Below are 13,609 nucleotides of genomic sequence, written 5' to 3'. Positions count from 1 at the left end.
CTCCTGTAAGCGTGGACCCAAAGAAGGGCATTTTTGAAGGGCAAGAAGTCAGGTCGTCTCGTCTGTTATCCAAGTTGCTTTCTTTCAAGATTCCACAAACGAGGTCACTAATCGTCCCAATAGTTTTTGCAGCAGAAAGAACCTGTCGGAAAACACAGGTTGCATTTAGTTGCCATAGCCCTTTAGTTTCCTTCAACCCAGAACAGTCCCTCACTCTGACTATAAACTTTAAATTTTAAAGATTACAGACCAGTTATTTTGTACAATGCCCCTCAATCTGGATTTGTCTAATGTTTCCAAGTGATTAGTTCCAGGTTATGCATCTTTGGCAGGATTATTACAGATACGATGCTGTTCTTCTCACTGTATTCTATTAAGTGGCACACAATTTCGATTTGTCTCATTACTGGTTATAGTAACTTTGACCACTTAAACCGCTTACAGGTTTCTCTGCTATAAAGGTATTCTTTTCCTTTTATAATTTCACTTTGTGCCTGCCCCTTATTTTGTGGGCAGGTATTTAGAAACTAAGTAAAAATCCTGTGCATCACACTACCAATTTATTCATTTATTTGCATCAGTCTGGACTTGTAGATTCCTATCTTATTCATTAGATTAGAATCTGCTACTATCATTTATTTTCAGGTTCAAATTATATCAGATTGGGCCAATGGGAACCCCATTAGGCCAGTTTCTGTGTTCTAGTAACATGTCCACATCATTTTTTTTTGAACATGTCCTTACTTTCTGGCACAAGATATTTCAGCTTATCTTGTAGTTTCCCTGCCCCAGCCCTGGAATCACTCATTTTTCCAAAGAGTTCTGGTTTCTCTTGGTAGGGAATGGTATTTAGAAACCAAGATCTATGTAGCAGGTATGGACTGCTTTGGGGATGTCACTGCTCCCAGGCCTCAATGAACTGAATTAGGGAATAGATGTAAGTAAACACACTTTTACAACTAAAAGTGATTTATTTCTAAAATTTAGAATTTCTAAATCCATATATATTGAAAGCCATCAGATCATACTGACCTCTAATTCCAATTCAGCACCTCAGGGTTTATTCTGATTTTCCTTCCTCCCATATTTGTAACTTCCTTCCCTGGCAGTGAGAAACCTGGTTCCCACTAGCCTTAATATATTAATTATTTGATCAGCACCTCCTGTAGTATATCTCCTATCACTACCACCACTACCGTCACCTGACATGGAGGCCTATTACCCCATTCAGGCTCCAACACCTTAAACCAAGCCTTAGTGCCTATGTGGATGCTGTATTAGTTCAGGGTTCTCCAGAGAAACAGAATCAGTAGGAGATCTGTATCTATCTATATATTTAGAGAGAGAGGGGTTTATTATTATGAGTAATTGGTTCACACAATTATGAAAGCTGAGAAGTTCCACAATTTGCCATCTGTAAGCTGGCAGGAAAGCTGATGGTGTAAGTCTGAACGCCTGAGAACTAGGGAAGACAATGTTGTAACTCCAAGTCCAATGACCAAAGATGAGATGTCCCTGCTTACAGAGGAGGCAAGAAAAAAAAAAAAATGGGCAAACTCCTTCCTCCACCTTTTGATCTATTCAGAACCTCAAGGAATTAGATGATGCTCATGCATATTGGGGAGTGCAAGCTACTTTACTGAATCCACTAATTAAATTAAAGTGTTAATCTCATCCAGAAATACCCTCATAAACACACACAGAAATAATGTTTAATCAGGGCACCTAGAAGCCAGTCAAGTTGACACATGAAATTAACCATTATAGGTGCCCTCCTTTCTCTTCTTAGGCTCTGACAACCCTCACCAGGTTGTCCCTCTGCCCAGATGCCCTTCTCGCCCTGCTTGGGCTCAGTTTGTACCAGGCCACACTTTCACATGGATAACCTTCTCACTGCAAGCTCCCCTTCCTTCTGGGTGGAAAGCTACCTTGTGTGACCCCACTGGCTTTTGGATTGAGTCATTTAGGAAAAGAAAAGGAAAAAGGGAGAGAAAGGAGCTTAAATGCCTAATTATTTGCCTCTCTCCCCTACTGGAGACAGACTTATTTGAGGCTAACAATAAACAAGTTGGGGGTTAAACAATAAACAGATTTATGTTTACCACTGTGTTTCCAGCTCCAGGAGCAGTGCCTGGCACAGTAGACCCTCAATAACTGTTGAATGAATGAGTGACATAGCAAGGAATGAATCCAAACCATCACTAACCCTAGGGACCTTGGTACTGAAGCTCAACGATGATTGCTAATGTTGCTTAAAATTAACTGGTGATTTTTACAGATTCTCTGTAAATGTTGATCAGTTGAATGAAAATATGAACAGTTAAGTCAAAGTTAAGGGGTGACAAAGAAGACAGCATGGCTACAAAAAGTTAATTGTATTTTTTAAATGTTTATTTTTGAGAGAGAGAGAGAGACAAAAACAGCATGAGTCAGAGAGGGGGCAGAGAGAGAGGCAGACACAGAATCTGAAGCAGGCTCCAGGCTACAAGCTGTCAGCACAGACCCAATGTGGGGTTTGAACCCATGAACTGTGAGATCATGACCTGTGCCGAAGTCGGACTTAACCAACTGAGCCACCCAGGATCATCAATTGTATTTCTTGTCCTGACCCCTCCTGATAAAAGGACCTATGTATACCCTTGCTACTCAAAGTGTGGTCCTTAGGCCAGTAGCATCAATGTTATCTGGGACCTCATTAGCAGTGCAGAATCTCTAGCCCTACCAGATCTGAATCAGGGGCACCTGGTTGGCTCAGTTGGTTGAACGACTGACTTTGGCTCAGGTCATGATCTCACAGTTCGTGAGTTCGAGCCCTGCATCGGGCTCTGTGCTGACAGCTCAGAGCCTGGAGCCTGCTTCGGAGTCTGTGTCTCCCCCTCTCTCTCCCCCTCCCCTGCTCGCGCTCTGTGTCTCTCTGTCTCTCAATAATAAATAAACATTAAAAAAAATCTCTTAAAAAAAATCTTCTGAATCAGAATCTGCACTTTAACAAGATCCCTGGGTAATTAGTGTGCACTTCAAAGTTGGGAAGCACTGTTGAAAAAACCTGTTTCCCTTCTAGGTACATCTTTACTAGTGAGACCAAGTCTGCGAAAGTCCTCTGAATTGACTGCTTTCTAGCTGGATGAATGAAGAAAGCACACATGGATTGAGAGCAAAGACTCCCAGAATTACCACAGTTAAGAATTCAAAGCGACAGAGTTCTATTTGGGGACACAAAGTGCCAATGGAAGGGTGATTGGAAGGGGGCTGTAGTATACCCCTATGTTGTTTAATTATTTAACAATGAATTCAAAACACGTGTGCACCATATATGTACAAATATATATGTACATAATATATATGCACATAACTTGGATCAGGCAAGATGGAGGGAGCCCTACTCAGGCACTGACCAAAATGCAAAAAGCTACAAAGGCCTCTTCTAAATTAGAATCATAGGCTACATTTACCATAAAATGCTTGTCTACAAGCTTAGTTTGGAAATTCAGAGACTTCTGGAATTCTCTCTTCACATCATTTTTCAGGAGAGGGAATGCATATTTAGAGAATAAGGAAAGGATAGGGTTAGGGGTTGGTGTTGGAAGGAGTTAGAGTCCTCTTTTCCTTGAGTAACGTCTCCATCTGCTGGCGGTCTGGGATATGGCTAATGAAGACCTGAAAGAATGCTTGCGGCAACTCACCACCTACTCCCCAAATGGTCTCTTCTGCCTCACCTTTTCTCTTCCTTCCTTCCACCTCTGCCTCTCTTTTTCCTTCCTTTCTCTCTTTTTCTGTAAGTCTCACTCTCCTGTTCACCATTCTGTACTTCCTTTCCCTTCCATTATATCCCTGATGCAGACTTTGTATTCTGTAGACGTGGATCACTCATTCCTTACGAGGCAGAATTCACCTAGGACAGGTTTTTCCTCACATGAAGCTGAATCTAACTTCTGTAGCTCCCCCCGTTATTCTATATCTGCTCTCGGGCAACACAGAACACGACAAACTTCTCTGCCCTGAGCCCTTCAGACGCTTGAATACTCTGACCACGTTTTCCATTTATCTGCTTTTTTTTTTCTCAGCAATTCCCTCCAGCCCCTCAGCTATGTCACACCGAAAGCTTCTAGTAGCCACTGCTGGACACATGCCAATACATCCGGATCCCTCATACACTGTGGGACCCCACATGGATGAATAGTCCAGTTCTGGGCTGGGTAGCACAGAAAGGATCCATCACTTCCCTTAGGATACATGCCATGCCTCTCCTAATGAAACCAATATGTGCATTTATTCTAAGCATCTTCGGGGAGCCCAGGTAGCTCAGTCAGTTAGGCGTTCGACTTCAGCTCAGGTCACGATAACACACTCCATGAGTTTGAGCCCTGCGTTAGCCTCTGTGCTGGCAGCTTAGAGCCTGGAGCCTGCTTCAGATTCTCTATCTCCCTCTCTCTCTGCACTCCCCCACTCACACACTCTCGCTCTCTCTTGAAAATAAATAAGCATTAAAAAAAAAAGACTCTAAGCATCTTAAACTGTTCAGTAAACTTATTTGGAGTTAAAAATAAACCAAAAATTCTTGACTTTGCTTCTGCTAAGTCCCATCATACCTGCAATTTTTTTAATATTTTATTTTATTTTAGAGAGAGAGAGAGAGCATGCATGAAAGTTGGGGAGACAGAGGAAGAAAGAGAAAGAATCTCAAGCAGGCTCCACGCTCAGTGCAGAGCCCAACACGGAGCTCGATCCCAGAATCCTGGGATCATGACCTAAGCCAAAATCAAGAGTTGGATGCTCAACTGACTGAACTACCCAGGCGCCCCCAAACCTGCAATTTTTAAAAAACAGCAATTCAGAGCTTTGTATGAAGGCTTGTTAAATTTAATCGTGTTAAAATCAGTCTGTTCAGTTATTTCAAATTTTCTCAACATATTATATATTTTTTAAATTATTAAACTAATACATATGTGATGTATGATATTGGGGGGGGGATACGAAGAATGCAATTATAGTAACTCACCATCCCTTCCCCACATAAAGGCAAGCATTATTAACATTCTGATTTATTTCTTTCTAGATTTTTCTTTGTGTATATGTATACATATATGATTGGTATTGTATTCAATTCTGTATCCTCCTTTAAAAATTTTTGTAACATTATCTTGGATGTATTTTCTCAAAAACACATGATAATCCATTGAATGCTGTCACAGAGTTTACCTCTAGTTGAACATTTACACAATTCCCATTTCATTTCAGTGAACTTTTAATTTTTTTTTACTATGGTAAAGAAGCTTTATTATGGCTTTGCATGTAATGAACAAAGAATAAACATTATTTTCAATTCCCATGGGGTTTAAATTTTCATTTAAAAATTTTTTTCTTTTTAAATTGTCTTAATTGAAGTATAGTTGACATAAAATGTTATGTTAATTTCAGGTGTTGAACCTTTAAAGCAAAAAATTATCTGCTTTTTGGATGACTTCCTTTGGATGGAGTCATAGGATTTGAATTAATTGATCCAAAAACATGAGCATTGGAAAAAAATTAAAAATTTAAAAATTAAAAATTTATTTATTTTTGAGAGAGAGGCAGAGCATGAGTAGGGGAGGGGAAGAGAGCTAGGGAGGCACAGAATCCGAAGCAGGCTCCAGGCTCTGAGCTGTCAGCACAGGCCTCAACGCGGGGCTCTACTTCATAAACCGTGAGATCATGACCTGAGTCAAAGTTGTTAACTCAACTGACTGAGCCATTCAGACTCCCCCCTAAAAGATTCTTAATACACACGGTCAAATTTTGCTCCAAACATGTTTCAGATCTTTTAAAATCTTCATTCTGTCTTCTAATACTCCCAAGGCACTTTGGGAGAGAACAATGAAAATATATGATCCTTGCCCTTAGGACTTAACTTCCTAGGAGGAACACAAAAATGGAAAGAAAAGCAACTCAAGGGTGGATACTGTTAAAAGTCTTTGGAACTTCTTTTTTTAGTTCTGTCATATTGCCTTCGTTATGCAGCTTTGTTACTAGGATCATATTCATTCAGTCTTGTTACTTCTTGATGTGTTAACCCTTTTATCATTCAAATTGTCCTTCTTTATTTGATATCTTGTCCCGAAGTCCACTTCAGCTGACATTAATATAGTCACTCCACCTTTCTTTTTTTTAAAATTTTATTTTTTAAAATTTACATCCAAATTAGTTAGCATATAGTGCAACGATTTCAGGAGTAGATTCCTTAGTGCCCCTTACCCATTTAGCCCATCCCCCCTCCCACAACCCCTCCCATAACCCTCAGTTTGTTCTCCATATTTATGAGTCTCTTCCGTTTTGACCCCCTCCCTGTTTTTATATTATTTTTGCTTCCCTTCCCTTATGTTCATCTGTTTTGTCTCTTAAAGTCTTCATATGAGTGAAGTCATATGATTTTTGTCTTTCTCTGACTAATTTCACTTAGCATAATAGCCTCCAGTTCCATCCACGTAGTTGCAAATGGCAAGATTTCATTGTTTTTGATTGCCGAGTAACACTCCATTGTATATGTGTGTGTGTGTGTGTGTGTGTGTGTGTGTATATATATCACATCTTCTTTATCCATTCATCCGTTGATGGACATTTGGGCTCTTTCCATACTTTGGCTATTGTCGATAGTGCTGCTATAAACATGGGGGTGCATGTGTCCCTTCAAAACAGCACACCTGTATCCCGTGGGTAAATGCCAGTAGTGCAATTGCCGGGTCGTAGGGTAGTTCTATTTTTAGTTTTTTGAGGAACCTCCATACTGTTTTCCAGAGTGGCTGTACCAGCTTGCATTCCCATAGTCACTCCAGCTTTCTTATGAGAGGTGTTTGCAGGATTTAGTTTTTTCTATCCTTTTTATTCTTAACCTATTTGTGTCTTTATAACAGGTTTTTTTTTTTATAGACACGTTCCATGTTTTCTTCTTTTATAGATTATTTTTAAAAAAAATTTTAGTGTTTATTTATTTTTGAGAGAGAGAGAGAGAGAGAGAGAGAGAGAGCATGAACTGGGGAGGCAGAGAGAGAGGGAGACACAGAATCTGAAGCAGGCTCCAGGCTCTGAGCTGTCAGCACAGAGCCAGACATGGGTCTCAAACACATGAACTGTGAGATCATTACCTGAGCTGAAGCTGGATGCTTAACCAACTGAACCACCCAGGCACCCTGGTTGTTGAGTTTTAGTTCTTTATATTCTGGATATTAGTCCTTTATCAGATATCTGATTTGCAAATATTTTCTCCTATTCTGTGGGCTGCCGGTTTATTCTGTTGATATTGTGTCTGATGAACATTTCTTAATTCTCTCCAAGTCCAGTTTGTCTATTTTTCCTTTTATTGTTGCCAAATCCAATGTCATGAAGATTTTGTCCTATTCCTATGTTTTCTATTAATAGTTTTGTAGTTTTAGGTGTTACATTTAGGTCTTTGATCAATTTTGAGTTAATTTTTGTATATGGTGCTAAGTAAGGGCCCAAATCATTATTTGGCATATGGATATTCAGTTTTCCAAGCACCATTTATTGAAAAGACTGTCCTTTCCCCATTGAATGCTCTTGAGATTCTTGTTAAAAATCATTTGACCATATATGTATGGGGTTTTTCTGGGCTTTCTATTCCATTCCGTTGGTCTACACATTTGTCTTTATGCTAGTACCACACTGTTTTGATTACTGTGGCTTTATGGTAAATTTTAAAATCAGGAAACGTGAGTTCTCCATCTTTGTTCTTCTTTTACAAGATAGTTTGGCTGTGTGGGGTCCCTTGAGATTCCATATTATTTTTAGGATGGATTTTTCTATTTCTGCAAAACAATATCATTAGGAATTCTGATAGTGCTTTCATCGAATCTGTGCATTGCTGTGGGTGGTGTTGACATCTTATCAATATTGTCTTCCAATCCATGAACATGGAATGGTTTCTATTTATGTCTTCTTTAATTTCTTTTTAGTAATGTTTTGTCATTTTCATTGTACAAGTCGTTCCATTCCTTGGTTAATTTGAAAGTATTTAATCTTTAGATATAATTGTAAATGGAGTTGTTTTCATAATTTCCTTTGGAGATTGTTCATTGTTAATGTACAAAAATGCAACTGATTTTTGCATGCTGACTTTGTACCCTGGTACTTTGCTGAATTCATTTATTAGCTCTAACAGGTTTTTTTGTTTGTGTGGAATACTTAGAATTTTTTGCATATAAGATCCTATCATGTGGGAATGGAGAGATAATACCTCTTCCTTTCCAATTTGGATGCCTTTTCTTTCTTTCTTTCTTTCTTTCTTTCTTTCTTTTTCTTTCTTTCTTTCTTTCTTTCTTTCTTTCTCTTTCTTTCTTTCTTTCTTTCTTTCTTTCTTTCTTTCTTTCTTTCTTTCTTTCTTTCCTTCCTTCCTTCCTTCCTTCCTTCCTTCCTTCCTTCCTTCTTTCTTTCTTTCTTTCTTTCTTTCTCTCTCTCTCCTTCCTTCCTTCCTTCCTTCCTTCCTTCCTTCCTTCCTTCCTTCCTTCCTTCCTTCCTTCCTTTCCTCCCTCCCTCCCTCCCTCCCTCCCTTCCTTCCTTCCTTTCTTTCTTTTCTTTCCTAATTGCTCTAGCTGGAAATTCTACTATTATCTTGGAAAGAAGTTGTGAGGGGCACCTGGGTGGCTCAGTTGATTGAGCAGCCAGTTTTGGCTCAGGTCATGATCCTGCAGTTTGTGGGTTTGAGCCCCACATCCAGCTCTATGCTTGCAGCTCAGAGCCTGGAGCCCGCTTCAGATTCTGTGTCTCCCTTCTCTCTGCCCCTCCCCCCCTCCTGCTCTGTCTCCCTCTCAAAAATTAAATAAAAATTTAAAAAATTAAACAAAAATAAGAGTAGAAGTTGTGAAAGTGGGTATCCTTATCTTATTCCTGATCTTAAGAGGAAAGAGTAAGTCTTTCACTATTGAGTGTGTTTGCTGTGGGTTTTTCATTATGTTGAGGTAGTTTCCTTCTATTCCTAGTTTTTTTGGTGTTTTTGAAAGCGTGTTGAATTTTGTCAAATATTTTGTCTGCATCAGTTGAAATGACCAGGTGGGTTTTTTCCCTTCCTTTCAAAGTGGTGTATTATATAGATTTATTTTTGTATATTGAACTATACTTGCTTCCAGGAATAAATCCTACTTGTCATGGCATATAATCCTTTTGATATGCTGCTGAATGCAGTTTGCTAGTATTTTAAGTTTTTTTCTTATTAAATGTTTATTTATTTTTGAGAGAGAGAGAGAGAGAATGCATGGGCACACAAGGGAAGGGCAGAGAGACAGAGAGAGAGAGAGAGAGAGAGAGAGAGAGACAGACAATGATCCAAAGCAGGCTCTACACTGTCAGCACAGAGCCCAGCTTGAAGTCATGAACCGTGAGATCATGACCTGAGCCAAAGTCGAATGCTTAACCAACTAAGCCACTCAGGTGCCCCTTGCTAGTATTTTGTTAAGAATATTTTCATCAATCTTCATAAGGGATATGGATCTGTAGTTCTCTTTTCCTATAGTTCCTTTGTCTGTCTTTGGTATCAGCAAAATGATACAGAAAGAAAAGAAGAATGAAGAATGAAGTGTAGGAATTGTTAGGAAGTTAGGAAGTATTTCCTCTTCTCTAATTTTTTGGGCAAGATTGAGAAAGATTTAAATCTTTAAATGTTTGGTAGAATTCGCCAGTGAAGTCATCAGGTCCGGGATTTTATTTGGCAGGAGATTTCTGATTACTGATTTAATCTTCTTGCTAGTTAAAGGTCTCTTCAGATTTTTCTATTTCTTTGTGATTTAGTGTTTCTTTGTGATTTAGTGTAGGTTTTGTATCTCCAGGAATTTGTTCATTTCATCTAGGTTACCTAATTTGTTGGCATAGAATTGTTCACAGTAGTCTCTTATAATCCTTATTATTTCTGCAGAATTAGTAATGTGATGTCATTTTCATTTCTGATTTCAGCAATTTTAGTCTTAACTTTTTTGTTAATTCACGTAGCTGAAAGTTGGTCAATTTTGTTGATCTTTTCAAAGAACCAATTTTTGGTTTTGTTAATTTCCCTATTTTTTCTATTCTCTGTTTCATTTATCTCTGCTCTACCCTTTTATTAGTTTTTTCCTTCAGCAGTTGTGAATTTATTCTTTCTAGTTATTAAGTTCTAAAGTTAGTTTGTTAATTTGAAATCTTTGTTTTTTTAAACGTTTATTTTTTGAGAGACAGAGAGACAGAGCATGAGCAGGGGAGGAGCAGAGAGAGGGGGAGACACAGAATCTGAAGCAGGCTACAGGCTCTGAGCTGTCAGCACAGAGCCTGACATGGGGCTCGAACCCACAGACTGTGAGATCATGACCTGAGCCGAAGTCGGATGCTTAACCGACTGAGCCACCCAGGTGCCCCTTGTTTTTTAATGTAAGCATTTTTAGCTATAAATTTTCCTCTTAGCACTGTTTTTCCTGTGTCGCAAAGGTTTTGATCTGTTTTCATTTTCATTCACGTTTAAGTATTTTCTAATTTCCTTTGCAATTTCTAATTTGATCCATTGGTTACTTAAGAGTACATTGTTTAATTTCCACAAAATTTAAAATTTTCCAGTTTTACTTGTTATTGATTTCTAACATCATCTCATTGTGGTCAGAGAAGATACTTTGTATAATATATATCTTTTAAAATTTACTGAGACTTATCTGGTCTAACATACAGTCTACGCTGGAAAATGTCCCAAGTGCACTTGAGAAGAATGTGTGCTGTTTTTGTTGAGTACAATGTTCTGGACATGTCTATTAGATCTGGTTGGTTCATTGTGTTAATTCCTCTATTTCTTGACTTCTGTCTGGTTGTTCTCTCCATTATTGAGAATGGGATATTGTAGTCTCCAACTACTATGGTAAAACTGTTTCTCCCTCCAATTCTGTCAGTTTTTGCTTCAAATCCTCAGTAAGTTGCTTCTGCTGGAGGAGAAAAGACTTGCAACAATGGGGGAAGGGGGGGGGTTATGGGGCAACAACAGCTGCCTGTCTCTTCATCTGCACCTATGTAATCAAAAGCAGCAGTCAGCAATCCCAAATATATTTGGAGGACAGAGTCCATTTTTGCCCATCCTGGCCCCCATAAGCTGGTAGAAGGGGCTCCAGGAACCAGTGCACAGCTGCCTGCCACGTGGCTGAGGAGTGAGGGATGGGTAGCTTCTACTGTCCTAAGAGCTAAAACTGACCAAAATTTACTGCAATTTACGATCCAAGCCTTCCTCTAGAGGTTGCAAGCCTTCAATAGACTTTAGTTCCAAAACAGTTGCACCAGTCAGATTTTGCCAGTGCAATTATTGTCTGGGTGAGAAGACAGATTCTTGGTGCTCCCTTCTCTGCATCTTCCCCAAATCCTCTCTCCAAATTTTTTTCTTACACAATAAAGCATTATGAAATACATTAGTAATTGTTAGGGCTATGGCTGCCTTGTAATTGTTTTCCAGAGTTTTCCTGGCTAATCTTGCAATATTATCTTCCCTTGCGAGTCTTAGAATCAAATGTCTAGTTTCAAAAGGAATCTTATTGATACTTTTATTGGGAAATTTACATCTTAATTTAGGAAGAATGTTGTCAATGATTTAAAAACCATAACTAAAACTCCTGGTTTTCATAAGTGCTATTAAAATAATAAAGCTTATCATAATAGTTAAATTAACACATAAGTATATATAGACTAAAAATCAAGAAGGCCCTCTTAAAACATTTCCTTATCACCTACTCCATTTACTTAAGTAACTACTGTGAACAGTTTCATAGTATCCTTTGATACTTAGCCATACATTTACAAGCTTTCCTGTACCTCCACATGCAGGTTTTTATTAATTTTGTTTTATATGTATTGGGATCAGAGATAAAGGAACAGTAATATATACACACTAATTTTTTGTAATTCTCTGTAGATGCACATTCAGATTGTTTCCTTTTTTTCTTCTACTAACAAATTTGTAATCAAAAACCTCATATATATTTCCAACTTTGTGTATTTCAGAATCATTTCTAGAAAGAAGTGCCAGCTAAAAGGGAATGAATGCATATTTAAAATTTTGAGAGATACTACTGAGTTATCTTCAAAGAGAGCATCAATGATATTCCCACCAACAATATAGGAAGGGGCCTTTTCACACTTTCGTAAGTAATGAATATATAAATCTTTTAAACTTTTTCCCAGTTTGTAAATGTAAGATACCTAGCTCACAACATTTTTGTAAGGATCATGTATATGAAAGGAACTCTCACATTGCCTAGATTATCGTCAGAATTCCATATATACAGTTTTACCGCCGAATCTGCAGTTAAATATGTGTAAGGGCTATAAAATGTCAGGTAATCTGAACAGAATTTACCATCAGATTTCATTGAGGCCTTAAAGAAATAAATCCAAAGGGCAACTTTTCCAACCTGTAACGTCGGAATGGATGGATCGGCTGTAATGATATTTGGGTATTAAGTTCTGAAGAAGTGGGGTGTTCCATTTTAGATCTCTCCCTACCCCCACCCCAAAAAACCCAGCGGCGATCCCCTGCCTGCCTTGGTCTCCGGAGCCACGCAGAGCTCCTGGACAGCTCCCGCCGGAAGGCCCCTCACGGGCTCGCTGGTCTCCTCTTCACCCGAGAAGGAAGGCTTCCTTCCAGCCCAGGGCCCGGTGCCTCCGGGAGGCTGCTCGGTTCTCCATCCGAACGTGCACCTGGGAGCTCGGGATCCGCCCCGGAGCCTGCTCTTTTCTGACAGCGTCTCACGTACACCCGCGAGCCTTCCACGTGGGTTCTGGCGGCGGCAGGCTGATGCGACCTAGAGCACTGATACGGCAGCGCGAAGGGCGAGTCGGCCCGGGACCCCTACCGGACTCCTCGGGCGCCCGCACTAGGAGACGCCGCCGCCGGGACTGGACGTGGGACCGCACCGCACCCAACTGCTGTCGGACAGACAGTATTTTTGGTATGCAGCGTTTTTAGCCTGGATTTGGCTTCATTCAACCCACACAGACTCTTGGAATGTTATTTTATTTTTCCCCAAGTCTACAAGATGGGAAATCAACCTCCGGACCGCTGCGTGTGTGTGTGTGAGCTCCGGGAAGAGCACTCACTGCGGAGAGAGATCCGGAGGTCACGGAAGGGCGCGCCGCCGCGAGAGCGGAGAAATTCTTTGGGTCCAGCCAATGGTGGGACACCGTCCCGGCGGGCTCGCCCCGTAGCTCGCGCAGACCTCAGAGAGCCGTGACTGTGATTGGCACAATTAGGCGGAAAACCCGCTCACCTCCACCACAGCGGCTCTCGATTGGCTGCAGCACAAAGTCTCTTTTCTACAGTCCAAACCTAGAGCCGCTTAGTGCTAAATCCCGCCTTAAAAGGCGTTTGATAACAGTTTTACGTGTTGTAAGGAAAATGGTGATTGGTCACCAGAGCTCACGGATTCAGTCGGTAGTAAACACAGCGAGCTCCTGGGGCCGTCGATTGGTCGGTGTTCCGGGGGGGCCGAGTAAATTCCTTCGGATTCCGCGCGCCGGCTGGCTGCACTTCTGCTCCGGCCCCGCCCCCTCCCATTCTGATTGGCTGAAGCTCGGTCGGAGGGAGGAGGAATGGAGCAGAGTAGGCTCCCTCGCGGGCGTCACTTCC

Source organism: Puma concolor, chromosome D4 (assembly GCF_028749965.1).
Source record: "Puma concolor isolate L17-30 chromosome D4, mPumCon1.1.hap2, whole genome shotgun sequence".
NCBI classification, from domain to species: Eukaryota; Metazoa; Chordata; class Mammalia; order Carnivora; family Felidae; genus Puma; species Puma concolor.
This window is presented reverse-complemented; position numbering follows the sequence as displayed.